Source organism: Micropterus salmoides, unplaced genomic scaffold (assembly GCF_014851395.1).
Source record: "Micropterus salmoides isolate LMB-PRFRI ecotype aquatic unplaced genomic scaffold, ASM1485139v1 Ms_hic_scaffold_2, whole genome shotgun sequence".
NCBI classification, from domain to species: domain Eukaryota; kingdom Metazoa; phylum Chordata; class Actinopteri; order Centrarchiformes; family Centrarchidae; genus Micropterus; species Micropterus salmoides.
Window position 1 is genome coordinate 48,993,022 of NW_024041150.1, and position 12,200 is coordinate 49,005,221.

Genomic DNA, 12,200 nt, shown 5'->3' on the forward strand with positions numbered 1-12,200 from the left:
AAGTTAAGTTAATGTAAGTATTTTTTTCCGGCTTTAATTTGATCTTGGCTATAGTTGAGCATAACGTTATAAAGTTATGGTAAGTTAAGTGTTTAAAAAATCAAAGCCATCTAAAGAAGTTGGAATTTTCATCTGACATTAATCAAAACGTAAATTCATTATGACAAATAAGGTCGATGGGCGGGAAATCTCCTCTCTCCGTGTCTTTTCATTGACTTTGTATGAAATCACACCGCGGTATTATGGTTGAGGAGCAGTTCCTGATTTATTCTGGATATTTATTTGGGGCGTTTTCCGAGGGATATAGTGTGCTATGTTAAGCTTACCAAGTGTTTACCCTCAGATTTCTGTCAGGAGCTGTAAGAAATGTTATTTGTTTTGTCTAAAGGCTGATGGTTCTCAGTAATTCATCAAATTTTACAGTTAAAAATTACAATGAGGTTCAAGATATCAGTACACTGAGATGGCTGGCAGTGGTACAATCAGCATTACTCGTTCTTTTTAATTTGCCTCACATTTTCTCTTGTTGTTGCAGGCTTTGTACATAACGTTACTACCACTGGGGTTTGTTCCAAAATCACAATGCAGTGCAAACCTGTAACATTAGCAGAGCTGAGCTCCTGGGGTCATTTGTCATGCAGGGTAACGTTACCCACTGGGTCTTAAAATAATTTAAAAACTCATTGAATTTAATATTCTCAAAATAAGTCTCTTACATTTATTTCCAAAGGTATTTTTTTGTTGTCCTTTTCATATGATTATATAGATACAGGTAACGTTACACATAACTGTCAAATGTACAAAATGTTTTGTGTGTTTTTACTACTTTTTACATTTTGTCTGACTTCCGGTCAGCTCTGCTGTACTAGTAACTTCACCACTGATCTGCATACAGTGCTCTTTCATCCTTATTTTAGCAACGTTCACAGATAACATTCTGTTAATAGTATTTACTGTTCAATCTTGGAATATACATTCAATGGTTTTCTCAAACACAGTGGCCAAACAGATTAATTGGAAAGGAGTAAAGGGAAAAGAAATATTTTAAAGAAATGCTGACAAGAACTCTGTTGATAAGTATTTTAGTATACGTATTATATGTGGAGGTGACTAGTAGATAAACTAGGAGGGCAAAAAATCTGAATAATCATTCATTAGTTGTAATCGCGGTAAAATGTTCACTTAATTGGGATTTTGATTTTAGGTCAAATCTTCCAGCCCTAGTCTAGTCCAGCCCCCTTTAAAATTACTAATCTCTGTGGATTTTATGTAATTTGTGATTGCCATTATCAGTTGAGTAATCACACATTCTTTTATCCTTTGCAGAAATGAACACATCGGCCATCCCCCACTCTTCCACTACTGATGATTTGTTGGGTGTCATGTGAGGGTTATGACATTCCCACTTCTCCACTTGCCTCATCAATGTTTCCCGTAAAGCCACCAAACAATGTGTATGAACATTTTACAGTTTTTTATGGGTTTCACATGACTAGTTGGAGTTGGATATTGTATTTTGGCTATAAAATCTTTGTTATTTATACCATGGTCATGGAAAATGGTTAAAATCTAAATGTCCATGCTTTTTAAATTCAAAAGAAAAAAGTAATCGAGTTTAAAATGCAAGGAAAATGAAACGAAAGTAAAACAAGAAATCTTAGTGTACCTTAGTGATATACCAGTCACTATTTGTTAAACATTATATAGACCAGCTCTTGCCATAAGTTCTGTGGTTGAAACTATCCCAGTAACCCTTTGGCTTCTCAGAGTTATCTAGTAGTAGGATCCATAGCACTTGGTGAGTCATGCACAACATCTGATGGTAAAAATTTTAACTATCCCTTTAACAAAAAAAATCATATTTTTGTATATGTTTTGTGGGTATAGATCAAGGTTATGAAAGAGGCCAGAGGTGGTGTGAATCCAGGCCAGAACTAATAAATGGAGCTGGCCCAGTGCCAGTCCAGATGTGAAAACCGGATCCTCAACAGTATCTTAGAGACTCTGGGCCAGATCCAGTATGGAACTGGTCCAGATCTGGCCCACATTTTTCCATTCAAAATGGAGGAAGGGTTTCTATATTTGTATGACAGGATTAAAATTTTAGGTCATTCTACTCTGGTCCTTAGTAACAAATATACCTAAATGTAGAAGTTAATTTTATATTGGAATATTACAAAGAAGTGGTTTAGAGCTCTCTTTAGTGGCCATAAGATCACACTAATGTACATTCAAATACAAACCAGAAGCCTTAGAATACCTCTTGATTACATCAATTGCAACAGAAATTTGTTTTTTTCATGAATAATGTGGTGTCATCTGCCAGCTGAGTTATAATTAATTCTCTGAAATGGGGCAACACTGCCTAATGCAGCTAATTATGGCACATATGACAGCTAGATTAAATCTAGGGGATGTACCACCCATAACTTTAACAGAACTGTTGCTACTCTTATATTAATTAATATTTAATATCTGTACAGAAAAAAATCACCAAAGTGAAATTTCTTTAAAGACTAAGATGAACTGATGCTCCACTGTATTGAAAGCTTTATAGAAGTCTAAAAATGAAACAAACCCATTATCATCAATAAAATCTGCGTAATCCAGGACATCTAGTCTAATATTATTTGTAATTTATCTTTGTTTGGTTTGGGAATTAACATGGTCAGTCCTTGAGTCATGGCGGTTGGAAGAGATTCTCTTTCCATGCATTCGGCAAAAACTTCTAATAAAAAAGGAGCCAGTTTGTTAGCAAAAGACTGATATAATTTGAAGTCAGTCCATCAGTCAGTCAGGGCCGCCAAGAATTTTGGGCCCCATGATAAAAAAAATGTAATTGGACCACCTCTGCACAGCTGTTGTAACCACTTCTCTAAGACTTAACTGTCCTATCAAAAGCTTTACATAACTGTAATTAAAGGCTTGCAAGTGTCAATATTTACTGCTGGTGATTTGACCATGCAAGTCTGCATACAGGATGCAGTTCACTATTTGCTTCTCAAATAAATTGCCCATCATGATGGAATAATAATAAAGTCTGTATCTGTAGATGTCATTAATGGCCATAATTCAATTTAAATGAACATATCAAACTGGATTATTTCAATATAGTCTGTAACTTACATGGAGGCTGAGGTAAGCTGCTGTCCAGCATTCAGTACAGACAGGTGGTTTATTTCATAATGATCATTATGGGAGCAAATAATTTGTGTTTGAATATCTGTCATTTTGTTATGGTAAAAAGAGCAAGAGAGACAGAGTTTTTCTGGCGCATCTATTGACTGCATCTAAACACCGTCACTGATACAGTATGCTGAGGCAGGACCAAACCATTTCATTCAGATACAGGGTGGTTGGTCAATATGGAGATTCACTTTTTTGTCAATGGAGATTTTTAACTTTTACTGCCAAAAACAAGTAAAAACAAAAAGATCATTAATTTTATTATTATACTTGAAATATATTTATACTCGATGATGGTTTATATAATGTACAATTTTATATTAGTTTATAATTATTTTTTGGGAATTGTCCTAACCCCTCCATAAGGCGCCCATGCCATCAGTACCTTGTGATTTAAAAAAAAATGTTTTTTTGATGATTAATTGCTTTCTTAATTTCCTCAGGTGTGATAGGTTTATCACATAATTCCATTTTGTTCTCATTTAACTGTCAGAGAGTTTATAAAAGGACACAGCTGATTGTTGGTAGAATTTAGAGCTATATCAATCTCTATAAAAGTTACTACAGTAACATTAATTTGAAATCCTCTTCTACAACCCCATTAATATTTAGTCTATTAATATTGTTACTGTTAGAATGATGTTAGCTAATTCCACTTTTTCCTCCTCTAATAATATATCTGGGTTCCTCTGAGATAAAAAGATCTTTGTTATTACCTCTTCAGCCCTTCTGGATTTGACTTTTATACTACCATATTTTCTTAAAAATTTACCAACCTCGATTTTTTAAAGTTGCCAATTATGTCTGAATTGATTTTCTTCTTTAGCTTTGGACCAAAAAAGAGAAATCAGAAATGTAACCACTTTTATAACTTTGTTGCTATTGAGTTTCCAATACACTAACTGCTCAGCACTTTTAACAGTGGATAATTTTATCTTTATGTCTATAGCCTTATGACCGTTGGCCATAGTTCCACATCAATAACATCTTTATTAAAGTTCTCGGAAACTAACCAAAAATGAGAAGGTTCCACTGCAGCCCGCAGAAGCCCGCAGACAATAGTGACGGAAGTTGACATTAGTTTATCATCCATATACGGTTCGTCCCAGAAGCCATCGTGCACAAAACGTGATGACGTTTATCTCGGGCGCGCGGCCCACGCAGAGCCGTTAAATAAGGTAAGTGTCTGAGTGCACAGATGCACTGCCAGTCAAGCTTCATGCTAAGACGGCTAGCTAACCGTTATACATGTCATTCTAAAAAGGAGACAGTGATGGACTCTTGCCAATGGTAAATATAAATCATTAAATCATGCCATACTACATTTAAAAGCATTTCTATGGAAATGAGCAACATAACGCCAGCTTACCTACATCTAGCCTGTACACGCTACAGCTCTGTCTCCAGTAGCTGAGTGCTGGTCGGATCCGTCTGAGTGATGGGATTGTGGGCGTTGCCATACGGTCAATGCAAACCAATGACTGGTCTGTCAAACCCACCAATAGAATCTCTTATTTCGACCATTTTTGACTCGCAAACGTTTCGACTTGCAAAACTCTCACTTGCAAAATGGTTTAACCTGCAAAACTTTCTGACTCGCAAGGAAAACCTTTCGACTTGCAATCAAAGAAGACAAATTAGCAACTGAAACTTTGTGACACAAAAAGACCGGTTTGTTTTTAATTACAAACTTGATTTTTGATTGTAGTACGATAAATATGCTTCTCAAAACACGTTTTTGCTTGAATTAAAAATACACAAAAATACCTTCATAGAATATTCCCTGAGGAGGAAAACTGTTAATAAGACCTCCAATATGTAGAAATCATTTCTCCACTTAGCATCATGAAAATTGATCCACGGAGCTCCACCACCATCCAGGATGTTCCCCTCACTCTAACATATGGAGGAGAGAGGAGCCCCATCTGGATCCCTGTAAGGACGTCTGTTACCAGGCAGAAACACTCTGCTTGTTGATTGGTCGGCTGATCTGATGGACAGTAAAAGTGGAAACTCTAATATTAATATTTCTCCACAAGTGTAAAAGGGAGTAACAGCAGAAGCAGAGGCTCTGAACGTCTTCATGTTGATTCAGCAAATGAAAATGATTCTGTGTGTGCGGAATCCAAATCAGAAATGAATACTAAAAACTCTGTCCCTTTGTCTGTTGTGTAATGGTAATTCCATAAATATCATCTCCAAACATATATCATGTAACATTGGACTAAAGGAGACTCGTGTAATGTGGCACTGAATCTGAACATAACACATAAAGCATCTCTGTTCTCTGTTATCCAGACATCAGGGACAAGGTGTCTCTTTGGGATGATTGACCCTGAAGCTGGATAAATAACAGGCTCACTCAGCTCTCCTTACTCATTCGAGCATACATGTACACGATGTATGTGTGTTGCTGTGAGCCCTTCTGAAGAAGACTTGAATTAAACACTTGGATCTGGAGGGGAAACCGTGCAAGGCTGGAGTCTGGTACTCTGGACTTCCAAACAATGAATGTGAAGGCCAACGCCTGACTGGCTGAGGCTCCCTCACCGCCTGTGATCCATAAGAAGCTGGTGGCTGGCGACACTCTTTTTGGTATCCAAGTGAAACAGTTCCTGCTTCCAACATGGTGAGTGTGATAGATGTGTCAACAGGCATGGCTGGGGTTGTACTGGGCAGCTTCCAGGTGTGAATGTAATCAAGGCCTTCCTGCAAATGATAGCTTGCTCTCAGTGAAGCTCCTTGAATAAATAAAAAAAGTGACAACCCTCAGGACTCACAGAAAACTGAGGGATGGGATGTAGTCATAGGTGACTACAGACAGATGGAAGAATGTACTAAAAAAAATGTTGACACTCCTGTTTATTATTGGAGATTTCCCCATCCTGACATGTTGTGTGATTCCTTATGCTAGATCTATGATTGCTACAGGAATTTAATTATCTATGGACCAGTATAAGCAAATAACTGAGCTGATTCAGTTGAGTGGATCCCACCATGGAGTGGTAAAGAAAATGAAATAGTCTGGATAAATAATAAATAATAATAATAATAATAATAATAATAATAATAATAAGGCTCACTCAGCTCTCCTTGAATCCAACAATGGCAATCCTGTATAACCAGTACCATGAAGCTGCTTATGGACTGGCTCTGTTTTCCACCCAGTTTAGATAAAGTTACATCAACATTATCACAAGCATGTATGTAATGTAATTAATGTAGGTGACTTGCCTAGTGACGCAGCTCATTAAATGGTTGATGCACCTCTCTGAGGATCCTTCCCACTGATGACAGCTATCCTGTCATAAATTTTTGTCCATAAGATGGACCTGTCTGTCAAGAAAAGTAATTTGAATGATTATTCAATTTCATAAGTAATTAGTAGTCTTAGATTTTAAATATTGTAGTGCGTTTTAACTGAATGTGACATGTAGAACTACAAACACAGTTATCCTGCCCTACACAATTAGCGGTTCATTTAGATCGGGTGGCCTGAGATAGAGTCCAACTCCCGGCCTGAATAAATATCCCCAACCGCCCCTTAACGCCACAAAGACTGTCCAAGGGAGCAGTTAGAAGCAGTGTCATGTTTGTGGCTTGGTTGCAAACTTAATCATATTGTATTCAAGCTTATTATGATGCGTCTCAATTTGTGCCCTTCACTTCCACTTGCATTAACAATAGTAAGTGTGTTGACACTGAGAAGCACAGCAACATGCAGTGCACTGACCAACAACATGGAAGAAGGAGAAAGCAGCAGGGAGAGAGGCCAACAACCCAACAAATTTTACAATTTTTGTATATTTGGAGGTGAGAAATCAATTGTGTATGTATCGAATATTGGCAGTTTTTGATGGTATATGCGCAAACGTATTTGGAGTTGAAAAGCTCCACAACTGCTGCCGGGGGACGAGCCAGCCGGCCGGCCAGTCAGCTCACGGAGCCCTCATTCCCTACAATCACACTGCAGCCAACGCAGCAGGTGACTCCAGCAACTACGGCAGAGGAAACCACAGCTGTAAGACAGTTTTAATGTTTGTAATTTAAATAACATCTGAAGACATCTGGCTTCTGATGTACAGAACATTCTTGGCTTGTGAAACTTGAAAAAAATAAACAGAAGTAGTATGAAAGGGTGCTGTTGTTGCTTTATTATTATTATTATTAGTTCAGACATTAACATTTATTCATTTAGCTGACGCTTTTATCCAAAGCGACTTACAATTGCTATATATGATAGAGGTTGTACGCCTCTGGAGCAACTAGGGGTTAAGTGTCTTGCTCAGGGAAACAATGGTGGATGGGTCACAGTGGGGAATTGAACCCGGGTCTCTCACATGAAAGGCATGCGTCTTATCCACTGTTAGTGTATAGTTGTGGATACATTACCTGGTTTTTATTGCTTTTTTAATATAATTCTTATTTAAGCACCAATATACCAAAACAAATTCCTTGTAAGTCAAAACATACTTGGCAATAAATCCGATTCTGAGTTTTTTTATTTTGGGGGCCTGGCTGATATATTGGAGCTCTGCATGTGGCCAATGTGCTAGGGGGTACTGCGCAATCTTGTCATTTCTGGTTCTGGTTATTTGATACAATCAGACTTTCACAAGAACAAAGGTTTGTTCAGACTGAACACAAATGTCATCTGTAACGTTTTTGTACTCCCTGTTTATTCAGCGCGTCTTCCTCCTCACTCCACACTGGATCAAACCACAGCAGTTTAACCCACAGGCATCCAGCGGACCTGGTTCAGGCCTCTTAAACATGTGGACTTTGTGTTTTTTTTTTTTTCAAGTGTTGGCTTGTGATGTACAGAAAATTCTTGGCTTGTGAAACTGGGACTGTCATTGCTTTATTATTATTATTATTATTATTATTATTGGTTTTGCTTTCAGTCTGAACAAACCTCAGATTCAAAAACACATTCAGCAACAGAAAATAACAACAGATCAAAATACATAACTACTCTATATACAGTTAACACATTTAAAATCTGGAAAAGAATATGCAAAGTAACCAAAGGATCAAGACATGACCTGTATGAGAAAAACATCACGGGACCCAGATTTTCCTGCACAAAGTATGATGTTTCTAAGCCATGGAAAGTTGAGGGCTCCACAAGATTTTACTTAACGTATAATGAAGGAGTGGACTCTTCTGAAGATACAGCTAATAGAAATGGTCTCTCTGATAATCACTTCTGTTGATATTTGCAAATGAGAAGCTATTTGAGAGAAAAAAGGTACACATGAGAACTCCTGGAGATCTCCACCCCTTCTGAGATACACGGTAAAGATTCACCAAAGCCACAACCCCGAAAACACAACTGGACATATCTACCAAATACTTCAGGAAATAAAACTGAACATGTGTACAATACTATACTTAAGCAAAACAGGAAATGTATCAATGATGGGTATTGACACTATAAAGTATATACAAAAGAAAAGAAAAATCTAATTTACTCAACACCAGTTGATTATTAAATCCAGTTACAGCCGTTTCATTTCTGTGGGTAGCTTTATTCATGAATTCCTTGGGCAAGAAAATGGTTCTACATTGGTCTCAAATTTGTTAATGCTAAGTGCCAACTTGCCAATAATCTACAACTTTCAAGTGGTAAACACGTTGAGTGTCTGTAGCACATCAAACTTTTTTTAGTGTCCTGCCCGATGCAGACTGTGATTGGTTGGATCTACATAAAGGGACACTGACAAGTACATCAGCTTTATGGAAGGTTGAACATGTCGAACAACAAAAGGCACCAATACAGCCAACGTTAAACGGTAAGTTAGCCAAACCAAAGCCTTCTCACCTTCCCCCCCTCACACGCTGCTCATTAATAATTCTTTAGTTTGCACGTATAGTTTTTAAGGGCACATGCGAAAGCCCGGTGTGGGCATGGATAATGAGTCTGCTCATTATTTTTCACACACACAGTACACTTTTTGTTTGATTAAATCGCACCCTTTTGAGTTTATATAGTCGCACAGGTTGACATCACGACCCTTTGCTTAGCCACACCCCCCTTCGTTAGTGGTGGTAAGTCTGACAAACTGTCGGAACTGTCGAACCTTTAGCACGGCACTGCCGCTGTCTAGTACTTCACTTCCTGGAGAAATAATGTCTAACTTTTTGAACAAAGTGTTAGAGCATTGTGCATTTGAAGGTTATAATTCAGGCTGTCAAACTGTGTGACACAAATAAAGAATGAAGCTGTAATCCACAGCCTACTTTTTTCTGGATGTGTTTTAGGTTTTGGAAAGGGAATCAATCGCAACTCTCCTTTTAACCTCTCTGGGTACTGACTAACTATTTTAAGGGCCCCAGGAACAGCATTTTAGCATATCTTGGGGAAAAAAGCTAGTAAACAACTCCTTTTGACCACGGGTAAATGGAGCGCAGCAATGAAAGTGTTGAACCTCAGTTAGAGAGAGTCATATACTGCCAGGTGCTTATTTGCGGCGTGGCATAGCTCAGGGGCAACTGCAATTAGAATCATCATGAAGCCCTAGACAACACAATAATCAGGGCAGGAGGACGAGGCAGGCAGAAACAGCTCGCTTGACTTACAAAAATGTTCAAAATGAAGAAGTGTGAGAGCGTTTGTGGCGTTTCAGGGTACTACTGCGTGCAAACGCTTTCTCACATTGGTCACATCCGAATGGTTTCTCGCCAGTATGAACACGTCTGTGGTTTTCTAGGTCACCTGATTTAGAATAAAATTTCCCACAATGGTCACAACAGTATGGTTTCTCTTCAGAGTGAGCACGTTCCCACAATGGTCACAACAGTATGGTTTCTCTTCAGAGTGAGCACGTTGGTGACTTTTTAGGTAACTTGATGTAGCAAAAAATTTGTGAACTGATGTAGTGAAAGCTTTTCCACATTGGTCACAGCTGTACGGTTTCTCTCCAGTGTGAATACGTTTGTGTCTTTTAAGGTGCTCTGATTTACCAAAAAGTTTCCCACACGGTTACACATGTATGGTTTTTCTCCAGTGTGAATACGTCGATGGGTTTCTAGGTGAGCTGATTGAGTGAAGGCTTTTCCACATTGGTCACAGCTGTACGGTTTCTCTTCAGTGTGACCTCTCTGATGAATCTTTAAAGATCCTGCTCTTGGGTAGGATTTGTCACATTGCTGACAGTGGTGACGCTCGAGTCCCTCCCTTTGTCTCAATTTCTAAAGAAACAGAAAGACATGCAGATAAAAAGATAGTGAGATTTTATGCTGGAGTGAGCTATCTAGAACCATAAATGGCTTTTATAGCAAGTCTGTGGAACATAAAACAGCTTTTTAGTTTGACTAATGCATTACCACCTGTGAGTGTGCCTGGGTAGCACAGACCTAGACTTAATTTGATTTGCGACATTTTCTAGTTGAACAATAAGATTCTTCCTCTTAAGAAAAGGTCCATTTCTATGGTTCCATCATGTTGTCAGATCTTAATTCTCTTAAAACTTTAAAATTCTCTGATCTAAGTGTGAATTTTTGTCCGTGGCCAAGTTATAACTTTGGTACAAATCTGAGCTTGCATTCAAGCCTTTATGGTAACTGAAACGGACCAGAGCGAGCTGACCGGCAGGTTAACAAGTTTATCCTGTCATTGTCTCTCTTTACAAAGACTAGGGGTGGCTGTAGCTCAGGAGATAGAGCGGGTTGCCCTTTAATTGGTAGGTCGGCGGTTCAATCCCCAGCTAGACGATGTCAGGGTAAGATACTGAACACCCAAATTGTTCCGTGTGTGAATGTGTGTATGTTAGTTTCTGTTTGAGCAATTAGGCTATTTGTGTGTGGCGAGTGGTCTAGAAAGGCGCTAAATACAGAGCATTTACAAGTGTTGCAGTATGAAGAGAGGCTATGAAGTCTTCATGTTACTGATCTCCAACACACAGACTAACTAGCTACCATTAAGTGAAGGTTTACAATTCAGAATGAACACTAATATCAACACCAGCAAGAAAATAGGGAAGACTCCTGCGAGCACCATCCATGAGAGCTCAAAAACAAGAATGCAAAGAACTATGGAAAGGCTGGAGTGCTTCAAGAGAACAGCCAGGCTTTATCACCCAACAAAATGGGGGCGGCCGAACCCAGGGCCCCGGCTGGTAGGGGGCCCACTTTGTGGACTATGAATTAAATAACGGTACATGACACTGCACGGTGGGGGGAGAATTCAGCAGCTCTTATCAAATGAAACAGTCCCTTCACTCGTGGATTCAATGGTACCACAACAATGACAATTACCAACAAAACACACTAGATTCTAAAGAGACACACTTTAATAAACATAAATCGCAAAGTAACATTTGTATTTCAAACAAATGGCAAAACATATTAGCACATTTTAACAAAACTCCCTTCACACTCATGCATCATGGGAATTCTGAGAGACGGACGCAGGCCGTCTACGGTGTCCACAGTGGTTTATTTACGGCGTCAACTTCCACTGGAAGCATTTCAGCAGCGAAGCATGCAGCCTGCCCCACGTTAATGACTTGTTTTTAATGGTTCTTTTGTGCTTCTACTACTTTCTTCAAAGCTCTCTGTGGATCGCTTTCGTTTCTCGTCTTGACGGGTGCATCTAGCAAATACCACAGGGAGCATTTCAGAATCACTGATTTAACTGTTTATTGTTGATGTACGATCGGAAGTCTGTAACGGGTATTTTATTTTGAAGATTGACCAAATTCTCTGCCGTTTCTGTGTCTGACTTCCTGCCATCTGCTCTGTGCTGCTTGACGCTGGGACGCTTCCTGGACGCACTGCAGAGCTTCTGGTGTGAGCACAAACATTTAGTAGAGAGGCTGCTCCGGCAGCGGCGAAGCAGACTCTATGGACTCTGGGGTCGTGTAAACTTGGTTAATATGACTTTGTAGCAGGTAACAGTATTTCATATGCTGGCTTGTTTAAGAGCAACGCAGGCTTCTTTCTAACAGGCCACCAGTACTACGGTGAGCGCTCACAGTTGTATTAGTAGAATAATAAAACTGAAAAGGTAT

At 38.9% G+C, this 12,200-nt stretch overlaps 1 protein-coding gene and 1 pseudogene across 1 annotated transcript in view; one reads left to right on the forward strand and one right to left on the reverse strand.

Moving 5' to 3' along the window:
- The window catches only part of LOC119912596 (zinc finger protein 721-like), a 343,224-nt gene that overhangs the window by 261,425 nt on the left and 69,599 nt on the right, over positions 1–12,200 (forward strand). The gene's annotated exons all lie outside the window — the stretch shown is intronic.
- The window catches only part of LOC119913330, a 51,283-nt pseudogene that overhangs the window by 28,605 nt on the left and 10,478 nt on the right, over positions 1–12,200 (reverse strand).